The following is an 11,706-nucleotide window of genomic DNA, read 5'->3' as shown; positions in this document are numbered from 1 at the left end:
GGAGCTTGCCTGGCACTGTCTCCCGACGGCTCCCGCTTTCCGTCTTGCTGGGACCTGGGAATACTTTAAACATTCAGCTCGAGGTGGCGCTTAGCATTTATTAGCTGCGGGTTCTGTGCCAGGCACCTCCGCAGCCAGTCTCGGCTCGTCTCGCCACCTGTGAGAGTTCTGGGAGGCCATGAAATGAGCATCCATTTGAGAACGAGAAACTGAGGCTTGGAGTTTGAAGGAACTGGCTCGAGGTCCCCTAGTATTGAGAGGGGGAACGGGGGGTTTTAATCCAGCCTTTTAATTGTACGCACACCTGTATACGGCCGGCTGTGTGCTAGGTGCCGCTCTAAACGTTTTGCAAATATTAACACATTTAATCCTTATAACCACTGGGCACTGCCTGACATCAACAGATGAGGAAACCGAGGCGCAGTTGTCCGGCTGGTGAACGGCGGAGCCGCAAGCTCTGCCTTCTGTCGTCACTCCTGGCCTTCAAGTCCCTCCCGCCCAGAACAGGGGTCTTCCCGGAGCGACGCCAACAGAACCAACAGAACCGGAATGGAGCGCACCAGGGGACGCCTCTCCCTCCTCCGCTGCCTCCCTCTCTGAACTTAACTCTGCCCCTGACTACACAGCTGCCTAGGCGCTCTTCTTTGCCTTCTTGGTTCCTTTCAAGAGTCCTTCAGAGGAAAAAATACTACTTAAAATCTAACTTTGCAGTAGGCGCACGCCACCCCCGCCCTTCCCTGCGCCTCTCCTCGGTCTTCGGCCCGTGGGAGCAGAAGGCACGAGCTCCCAGGGATCGTGCGCTCCTCCGCCTGCCCAGTCACCCTCTCTCTCAACGTGGACTTCAGCAAATGTCATCCGTTTGAAAGGCGAGGGACCAGGAAGAATGGATTTTGAGTTAACTAGTTCAGATCACCGGATAGTTTCACTGGAGCATGACAAGGTATCCGGTTGGCTGGGGATAGTTGCTTCCTTTGGATAAACCATTATCCGTTTAACAAGGTTTTGCTGCGAAGGCCACTCCAGTAGGTATTTGTGTCTCTCGGAGGTTGGGAGCCTGGATCCTGGTGCCTGGGGCCGTGGCTGGCGGGGGGGCCTCGTGGAGGAAGCAGGCTCCACCTCAGTAAGACGCATGCTCCCTGGGGCTCCCTGCAGCTGTGTGTGTTCTCCGCCCTCGCCCCTCATCAGTCACATTAGTAGGTCCCAGGGGACCCCCCCCAATGCTTGTACGAGGTAGTAATCACTAGTGCGTAAACCGGGGTCCTGCTGGGGTCTTGCCAAACGCCTCGCAGCAGAGATGGCTGACGATGCGCCCCAAACCGGGGCCACCCCTTCTGTGCTATGCATGTGAGGGTGGCTGCTTGTGCTGCAGGCTCCAGGCCCCACCCGCCTTGCGTCCCAGCGAGTTCACGCTGCTGGGACATGAGCTCGAGGGATGCGTGTCACTTCCGGGCCCAGGAGGGAATGTGAGCGCATCTTTCCTCCTCTCTTCTCCGTCTGTCACCTGGGTGCGGAGAACCAACTCCAGGCTGAGGGATGGTGGAGTCCTGGATGGAGGAGCCAGAGACTCTTAGTCACCATGAGGAGGAAGACCGTGGGCCAGTGGGGGCCACCCCGGCCCGGGGCTGCTATGAGAGTGCGAAGCAGGCTTCTGCTGCGGGGGAGTCTGTTTCAGCACCTCGTGTCACCCCAGCTTAGGTATGCCCTTTGTCCTTCCATTCTTGTGTTTTTCTCAAGGCAGGGACACTCCATGCCCTACCTGAATCCGAGCGGAGAAGGGAAGTGACGTCAGAGAAACCGCTGGAGAGCTGGCAGGGAGGCCGGGGCGACGACAGGAAGTCGTCCTCCGAGTGGTAACTGCAGCGGACTGCCTGCGTGGTGTGGCCGGGTGCCACGCAGCCCACGCAACTATCGGCGCCATCATCTATCAATAACACGTGCCATGAGGACGTGGTTGTAGGGTGCCCTTGATTATAGCTTTAAACTCTGCTCGACCGTCTGCTGCTCATAGCTGGGCCACACTTTATGTAACGAGGTCGTTTGATCATAATTAAAAATAAAGGCAACGGTGATGGAGGAACCTTAAACCAGAAGCGAAACCTGTGAAGGCCGACATTCCCCTGGGCACCTGCCTTGGACCCGGGCTCCTTCGAAGCTGAAATCGTGCAGGATCTCTCCAATCACATGTTTAGTTACCATGTTTTTTTTTTTTTTTTTCTTGTCTGTTTCTCTTGTTGCTTTTTCCTTTCCAGAAGAGGCAGGAAAATGCTTCTTCAGAGTAGAAATTTGGAATGGCATTGTTTTCCCCTCCAATTAAAAATAACAAAGGAAAGCATGTTTCATGAGTGATAATAATGATTACAGTAACAATAACAGACATTTTTTAGTGTTTAACATGGATCCGGCGTAGCTCTAAGAGCTTGTCAAAGGCAGGGACGACAGAGTGCTGGCCTATATATCGGCCCTGATCCTTGGCCTGTCACCTTTGCTTCCTCTGTGCCCCAGGCTGAGGTTCAGACCTGGGTGTGTTATGTATTTGCTGCCCCTGCCCATCTCCCTTTGGGGAGCCCAGTGCCCCGGTCCCAGCAGGTGTGGCAGGCTTCATTCGTGTCCCTGCACCCTATACTCTGAGGGTCTTTCTTATTGTTAGTCTCCCCTGGGGAGAAATGAGCTAGCCAAGCAAATTACTTCCCATAATCGGTTAATCCAAGTGTCCCCCGCTTACAGCCGTCATATACCTTCAGTGTCCTGGTCAGTGTGCCCTCAGAGTTTTTGTGGAACGGGGAGATAGAGACGTGGGCTCGGCTTGACGGAAGCGCTGACATTTTTCGTGGCTTCTCCTCGCAGGAAGCCCACCTGTCTACTCGGCCCACCTCCTTCTCCCCCCGCCCCTTTCAGCCGATCTGCTATATAGCTCCTGTGAACACATTTTCAGAACGAAGATCGAACATGTTTGACAAACACAAACTACGGTGTGACACAAGAGAACAGTCGGAAGCGCAAGCATGCCAGAAAAGACGCCACCTATGGTCGCGGTCACGTGCATGTACCACGAGCCTTTCCTACCCTCCGAGGAGAGTTTCGACGGCACGAACGATTTGCCACGTGCCTCTGCGGCCCCCCGTGGGGTGACGGGGGTCGTTCCCTGGTAGTCTCAGCCTTACCGAGACGCGAACCAACGTGGAGACAAGAGCGAAGTCAGAACAACAGCCCCGGGGGAGCTCAAAGGCTGCCTGCTCGTCACCCGGAGTCGTGAACGAGTCGATACTTCCTGTAGGGTTTTGGGGGTGGTTCAGCTTCCGTGACACATCGGTCACTTGGGTTTCTGGATATCACACGTTGGGCCGAGGGAGTTGCTGGCGGGCTCCACATCCGCCAGAGGGAAAGCAGAAGGGTGGGGCTCCGGCCTCGCCAGGCGCATTCTCCTCTGCCCCCCGTTCTCCTTGTCTGGACGTGGAATTTCTGAGTGGATGAGGGCTTGAGGGCGCCTCCGAAGCCCAGCGGCTCTGACCTAGCTGCAGACTCCAGAACCCGGGACCCTGCGATGGGCCCAGGTGACTAGACGCTGTGTGTCGACAACAGAGGATGCGGGAGGAGGTGGCAGGGAAGGACCAAGGCTGCGCTGTCACTGGGTGACCTTGGGGACAAGTGTGCTTTCGACTTCTGAGCTTCCCTGCCTGACTCAGCCAGAGCTTTGTTTTTAAGGAAGAACCAGATGCTGCCTCTGAGATCAGCTTCAGCGCTGAAAATGAATTAGGAAGGGGGGTCCCGCACGGAGAGGCAGCAGGGCGGGGACGCAGCACGCCCTGGGAAAGGCCGATGAGGACCGTGGCACGGATGGGACTCGTCCTGTTCGCAGGGGTCGGATGGAGGAGGCGTGAAGCGGAAGGCCCGCAGCCCCTCGGCCCGACTTTCCCCTCGGGGCAGTTGTGCCTCTGCCTCAATGAGGTCTTGGCGAAGTTTCCAGTCCTGATGGGCAAGTAGGAAAAGCCAGGCCAGGCGGACCGGCAATGGGCTTGCGTTCCGGCGTGTTACAGAGGGTTCCGAGGTGGCCTCTGGCCTCCCCGCCCTTGGTGCAGCCGAGTTTGGGAGCTGCTGGCACAATGTGAGGGCTGGGGGCGCCTCTGTCCCAACCTCCTCCAGGGCAGACGCATGCTGGGGACAGTGGCTGCCGAAGGCTCACAGCTGTGCCCCTCACTGAGCGTTGCCCGGGGCAGGAATTTCCCCATCCACGGTTCACTTTTGCAGTCCTTTGCCGGGGTCCAAAGGCCTGGTCCCTGGCTCTCGTTGGGTCCTCTCAGCTCCAGAGCTCTCGGTAGCGTTGACTGAGGCCTCGGTGTGAGTCACCTCCTCCCTCTGCTCAGCCCTGCCTTCCTTGCCTCCTTACCAATCTATCTCCCCCCACCCCTCCGTTCTCCACAATGAATCTTCTGCATGCACCTGTCTGGCTCAGAGTCTGTCAGGAAAACCAATCGAAAGCGGTGAATAATAGCTAGCAAGACAGGCGCTCAACATCACTAATCATCAGAGAAAGGCAAGTCTAAGCCACGGTGCGCTGCCCCCTCACACCTGTTAGCATGACTACTACCAAAAAGACGAGCGGAAACAAGTGCTGGCAGAGATTGGCGAGTTTGAGGGCGGCGGGGATAAAAGATGGGTTTGGGGGACATAATTCTATGTGCTCTTTAAAGATGCCAAGACTGTAGGATGCAGGATGGGTGGGACCTACTGGACAATTCAAGGATATACTCTAAGTTTTTCTGAGGAATTCTACAATTATTTCCCAAATATTAGACCACGGCTTAAGGGCCAGTCACAGAGTCTTGAAATACGTGCAGCGCAGCCAGCAGACGCCCATCCGCTCCAGCTCCCGGGGCGGCCACTTGGGAGAGCTAGAGCAAACAGGGCGCCTCGCTGCCACCGTGCAGACCGGGTGCGGGGTCCCACGGACAGGCTCGGCGGCACTGCTCAGGGCGGCTGGGAGGCCAGGGCCCTGGACAGAGGTGCTGGCCCATGGCGGAGGAATGGGGGCTCGCTAAGAAGGGAAGGCCCAGCTCGAGAGGCATTTGGAAGTCTGCGTTCCAACAGGACAAGAGCTAAAGATGGATCCCAAGCAAGGACGAAGCTGACGCCTCGGCCCCCCGCGTGTAGGGAGCAGGCTGGCCTGTGCTCTTCTTGGGTAATGGATCGTAATAGCGCTATTCATATGGAAGGAATCAGTATATTTTTAGAGCACCGTATTATCATATATTATCTATAAATTAGGTAAAGTCGATGGGAGTGCTGGTACATGGGGAAAACCGTACCGATGAAAGGTGTTATGTCTTCTGAGTGTTGATGTGAATGAGCTGACGGGGCCGGCTGTGTTCTGGAGGCCATAAATCCCAGTGTGAACGAGAAGCAGCGTGATTAGGTGTTTCACTCGGCGCCATGGGCCGGGGGCGGGCGGGTCCCCTGCGTCCCTCCCTGCAGAAGGAGCCCGCGTGCTGAGCTCCGAGAGGGTCGAAGCCTCACGATGCCGCCTGCAGCGGGCCGTGGAGCAACAGTCCTCGAGCTGAGCAATTTACAGAGAGTAAATTAAGGGGAATGAAATCACTGTAACAGATCCAGGGAGGACGGAGGCGATGAGGAGGCAGAGCGAGAAGGAGCGGTTAGAAATTTTCGGTCTGCCGCGTGCTGAAAAACTTACCGAGCATCGCAACCAGGCAAAACTGTGCCCGCGAACGCCCTTCGGGGTGGGATGGCAGGTTACATGTTAACAAGGCGCTGGTCCCCCAGAGCTTGCCCAGTGGCAGCTGCTGTGGGGGGCCTGAGGGCTGACTCCAGGGACTCCTCCAACATTCGCACTGGCTCCACCTGCCCTCGAGGTCACTGAAGGGAATTTCATTCCCCAGGGTGACGAGTCTCCCTTGGGTTGGGTGGTTCGGCTGGTGTCTTTAAAACTCCATAGTATTGTGGCGATAGCTGTCACTTTCCATTCAACCAGTGTGGAAGGCATGGCCGCCTTTCAGAGGCCAGACACCGGGCATGTTGTGTGCTTTATCTCTGTATCCCTTACACTTCTACAAGGGAGGTACTGTTCACAGCAGTGTTATAGATGTAGACGCTAACGCTTCAAGAAGGTGGCTAACTCGTCCACCCAAGCGGAGGAGGCAGGTCAGCGGTGAGAAAAGCTGACTGGAATTAACACTTTGCGTAGCTGCCACCAACCCGGATCGCCTGGCAGCCTCCGATACATTGTCCAAGCTGTTCGCTTCCCTCTGCCGTGACCCAGCTGTCACTCACCCCTCACTGGAGTTTGAGCACTGGCTCCGACCTGGGCTGCTGGTCTCCAGGCCGTCTCAGTGTCTGGAATGCACATCCTGCCCTGACAGCTGACACCCCAGGCCCTCCGGGATCAGTCCCTCCCGCCCCTCACCTCCACTCCCCACACCAGGGCAAGTGAACTGCGCTGCTCCCATGCCAGGCAATGGGGCCCTGCCCCTCAGAACGGGAAAGGTTTGCCAGGAAAGTTTTCTGAGCTTCAGAGAAGCTGGGTCAGTGTTGTGTGAGCCCAACTTTGTCCCCCAAGGAGTTCAAAGGTTGAAGCCTGACCTCTCGGCACTTCAGAATGCAACTCTATTGGGAGACAAGGTCTGTAAAGAGGTGATAAATAAATGAGGTCGCAGGAGTGGGCCCTAACCCAACGCGACTGGCCTCCTCTGGGAAGAGATTAGGACAGATGCATACAGAAGGAAAACCACGCAAAGAGGCAAAGGGAGAAGACGGCCCCCCGTAAGCCAGGGGGTGAGGCCCGCGACAGACCCTTCCCTCACAGCCCCCAGAAGGAAGCAAGATACTGACATCTTGATCTCGAACTTCCAGAACAGTGAGAAAATTAATCTTCGTTGTTTCAGCCACCTGGTCCGTGATACCTCGTTCTGGCAGCCCCGGGTGACTAATGCGAGTACCCTCTCCAATTTATCCCCTGCCGACCCCGCGTAGTGAGGAGCCGAGAACGTCCAGCAAGCACGTGGGCATGCGGGGACGCACGCCCTCCCCCACTGTGCTTTGGGACGACTGCAGCTGCCGCTGACAGCTCGGATGCGGCCTCACAAGGGACCCTGAGCCCGAACTGAGCAGCTAAACTGCTTCTAGACTCCTGTTCCTCAGACGCCGTGAGAGAATAAATGATTAGTGTTCAGAGTCACTAGAGCTGGGGTACTCTGTTATCTGCAATAGATGATGCAGACAGACAGGTGTGTGCTCCAAACTCGTCCCTCGGGTCTCCTCCTTCTGGCCCCGCAGAGACCGCCTGAGTGAGCATGAGAACACGCGACACACAGCTTTGCAATGCCATGCGTCGGTCCTGTCCCCCGAAGTAGATTACAGACTGCACCTTACAAATAGACATGTTCAAAGACTGTCTATTACATTAACTTGGGAGAATTTTTCTTGTTTCCTATTGGTAAGTCAGGTGCCATTACTCGCTGAGGCAATTAGCTCTGTTTTTTAATGTGTGTGTGTGTGCGTGCGTGTGTGTGTGTGTGTGTGTGTGTGAAATCACTTTTTTAAATGTCTTTATATACCCCCGCCACATCCAGGTTCTTGATTTTGTCTATAAATTATATCCTCATCTTCAAAGTGCACTTGACTCTTAGAGTCATGAACACCTTCACCCAAAAGCAAAAACAGCACCACCAGTGACCAACTGCATGTGCGAACGTTATGTATTATTTTTGGATCAGGACCCGTGACCAGGTCACAACGCCTATTCCGTAATGACCACGATCCGGTCTCGGCGGTCGTCAGCACCGTCATTATCATTTCAGACCCCGCTTCCAGCACGGAGGTCACTATGCCAGGTGAGCGGTCATGCAAAGCAAAAGGTAATCGGAGTCAAATAGTTTCTGTAGCTATAAACTGTTGGGAAGCTCTTACATCAGATCTACAGATTATCGCCCCAGGAAGTTGCAAAAAGAAGAAATTGAATTAGTATCTGGAATTCCCAATCAAACCCATTATGATTCAGTCATTCCAAACCAAGTTTACGCTATAGATCCAGGGGCTGGCACACTTCTTCTTAAAGGGCCAGATGGCAATGTAATGAGCATCTCTGCGCTGCAGTTTCCCTACTGAAGAGAAAGTATTAGCATCCTAGAACTGGCAGATCATTTTTCTAGAAAGTTTAAAAAGGGATGGTATTTACAACGCACACACACACAAATTGCTCAGATTCAAATATAGATGAGATGCACACGAGGACTGGTTTAGGATTACTAAAAGCGACTTCCACCAACGTGGAGCTGAGTATCTGCCTCTCGCTTTGCAAGAGTAGATGTACTTAGTGGTTCTGTTAAATAGCTTCCTGCTCAAATCCAGCCAATTTTTACCGCCGGTGGAACCAGAGAGGCGGGTGGGCCCGTGGGACCCTCAGCTTCTGCTTCTTCACCGGCGAGTCTCAGAGTGCCGTGAACGTGCTCCACAGCAAAGCTCGCCTGCGGCAGAGCATGTGCAGCAGATTAATTTAAATAAAGCATGTCAAATATTTGCTTCAGTTTAAATTCACAAAATGTCGTTTCATTAAACTGTGCTTCCATTTATGTCAGGCGACTGTCATGCCAAAGCTATTTTTTTTTTAATTATCTTAGAAGTCAGAACGCACATTTTTAGAAGGAAAAAAAAATACATTTTTAGAATAAAACACTGTCATGATAAAGATATTTGAGCCCTGTCATATTGATTTCACAGCGGAATGATGGATTACGAGTCTAAGGGTTTTTTTAAAATGCAATTAAAATAAACATTCATAAAGGGTCTCTATACCCCCTCTCCCTATGAGGACCCGATGACAGCAGCCAGCTGGCGCCTCTGAGAAGTAACACTCCTGGTTCCCATGACTCCAGCACATCCTGGAGTGGGGATTCGAGCAGACTGACACACAGACGGGATGTTATGTCTTTAGGGAGAGGAAGGGGTCTTTTTTTCTCCCTAAGGGAAGGAGGAAAGCCTGGAGGAAAATGTAACGTGTGAGTTGTGGGGCCTCCAGCCCTAATTCCTGTGCCTGCTTCTCACACAGCCAGGATCTCTGAGATGCCCTTTCCCTTCGCTTCGACCCCCAGACAGGTGATCACGGGCGCTCGTCTCAGAAGGGCCCAGCAAACCTGAATTTTGGGGCTCTCCCCTGGCACTGTCCCCTGGTACATGTTGACGTCTCACTGAGCATGATATTATTACAACACTTTTGAGGGGTGGTGATTCTCATTCACATCTAAAGTCAGCAAACACGTGCTCTGAGCTGGCCACTCTCGCAGGCACTACACGTGCAGGAGCGAGACGGGACCTCCACTTTGGAAGAACTCGCGGACACATTCATAAAAAATAATCGCAACAGAAGCCGACTGGGCAGTCACTCCGAGAAAACGTCTTCTTAGGAGAGAAAAAAAAAGGATGTAGGAGCCCCTGAACCACTTGAGGAAGGGAGCTCACTTAGAAACAGCGTCCCCTCCGAAGGAGCTCCGATCCTGCCATTCCAAGCAAGCAGGGGAGGCAACCACTTGAGAGCTTGACTAGAACTGATGTCTCAATGAGATTGAGTCTAAGTATCAATTAGCAATATCTCTAAATGTTTTCACAGACAAAGTCGCAAGGTCTTCCTTTTCTCTTTTTTGGTTACTAAGCAATTTTAAAAATACAAATGTAGGATCGATACCAGCTCCTAGTAGATTCTTTTGGACGTCCATCAAACTTGCAACAACTTTCCTCTGGGGCTCTCCCTCCCTCCGTGCATCCCCACAAAGACGCAGGTCCTATGACTCCAAGATCCTGAACCTGGTGGGCACAGCAGACCTGACCTGGGTCCATTAGAGTCTCTGTCCTGGGAATTTAAAATTGGGATGAAAACAGGCTGATCTGTCTGCAGAGTCCAGGGACAAGGCGCCTTTGGGAGTTGTGCAGAGTCCATTTTCTGCTTGCTGCATACATGAAAACCCAGAGAGAAGATGGCATTGGATGGAGAGAGTAGAAATGAAGATGGACAGAGGCACTGCTGGGTTTTTGAAAGCATCTCGTCCCTGGGGCCAGTCCCTTGCCAACACAGACCTGTTGCCCTGTGTTCCGTAAGCCACCCATGGGTCCCACACACGTTTCCTCTCTTGTGTAAGTCAGCCCAGGTTGGCTCCTATAACTTACAAGTGGAAGAGCCATGTCTGATACTCATTCCCTGCGGTTTAGGTAGAGTCCCGCTTACGTGACTGCAGGGCCGTGATGGTGGCTGCTTCCTCCTGTGCGAGCTCAGGTTTTCATGTCTGTTGATTTCCAAGCCCCACCTTAGATCTCCTGAATTCAAGTCCCCTAGGATGGGGGGCCAGGAATCCACATTTTATAACAAGATCTCCCCCTTATTATAGACATGGTTCCAGATAAGACCACTGTCTGTCCAACACCAAGTCCAAGTGTTCTTGTCCGCCCCTTGGGGGACCTCTGGCTGGTGCTTCTCAGCCTCACTGTGCATATGCCTGATCCCTGGGAAATAAATGTCAATTTTGATTTCGAAGGTCTAGAGTGGAGCCTGTGAGTCTGCATGTCTAACGAGCTTTCAGGTGACACCAATGCTATTGGTGAGAAGTCCAGATTGCACCCACGAGGTTATGCAGAGGACACCTTCCAGAGGTCCGGAGCCACACGAGTGTGGCGGGCAAGGAAAACGGTCCCTAGAGATGTCCATGTCTTAGTCGCTGGAACCTGTGGATGTGTCACCTTACGTGGCAAAGGGGATTCAGGTAGCAGATGGAATTAAGGTTGCTAATAGGCTGACTTTAACACGGAGAGATTATTCTGGATTAACCAGATGGGACGATGTAATCACAAGCATCCTTGAAAGGGGAAGAGGGAGGCAGAGTCCTTCTCACATCGCATCGCTGGCCAGAGCGATGCAATGTGAGAAGGACTCTGCCAGCCATCACTGGCTTTGAAGATGGAGGGAGGGGGCACGGACCACGGATCGTGGGCGGCCGCTACAGGGGGAGATGGCCAGGGCACAGATTCTCGCCTGGCATCTTGAGGCGGGATGCAGACCTGCCACCTCTTTGATGTTAGCCCCGTGAGACCCATGCCGGACTTCTGACCTACAGAACTGTAAGATAATAAGCGTGGATTGTTTTAAGCCGCTAAGTCTGTGGCCACCTATTATGGCACCACAGGAAACTAATGGCATCATAGGAAGCTAATACGCAGATACTCCCTTCATAGCGGCGTAATCCCCAAGGCTGAAATATTTCAACCAGGGAAGCAGCCTGTGACGTTTACTATAAGGGATGATGCTTAGGAAAAAAAAAAATGCAGAGTGTTCCTCGATGAAAAATTCTCAAGTTTTAAATGCTCAAAGTGCCAGACTGAGTAGAACCCATTAGTGCCCGAACAGACTTGATTTTGAGTTAAGCGAGCCTGACGAGTAGGTTGTTAGAAACTCTGACCTGATTTAGTCCCCGATGAAGCACAGCATGATAAATGCCAAGTGACCACAACGCTGAGAAACCAGACCCGGGGCGGAGTCGGGGGAACCTCCGGGGGGCACCGATGCCTGAAGGTGACGTGAGTCACCACGCGGGTCATGCCAACGGCGGTTTCTTGCCATGGGGATGCATCCTACCCTCCTGCAACGGCTATTTTTATCAGAAATTTACTAAAGAGTAGGAGGATGAAGAGGTCACGATGACATCACGCGCTGGA

Source organism: Pteropus vampyrus, unplaced genomic scaffold, assembly GCF_000151845.1.
Source record: "Pteropus vampyrus isolate Shadow unplaced genomic scaffold, Pvam_2.0 Scaffold65, whole genome shotgun sequence".
In the NCBI taxonomy this organism is placed as follows: Eukaryota; Metazoa; Chordata; class Mammalia; order Chiroptera; family Pteropodidae; genus Pteropus; species Pteropus vampyrus.
Note: the sequence above shows the minus strand (reverse complement) of the source record.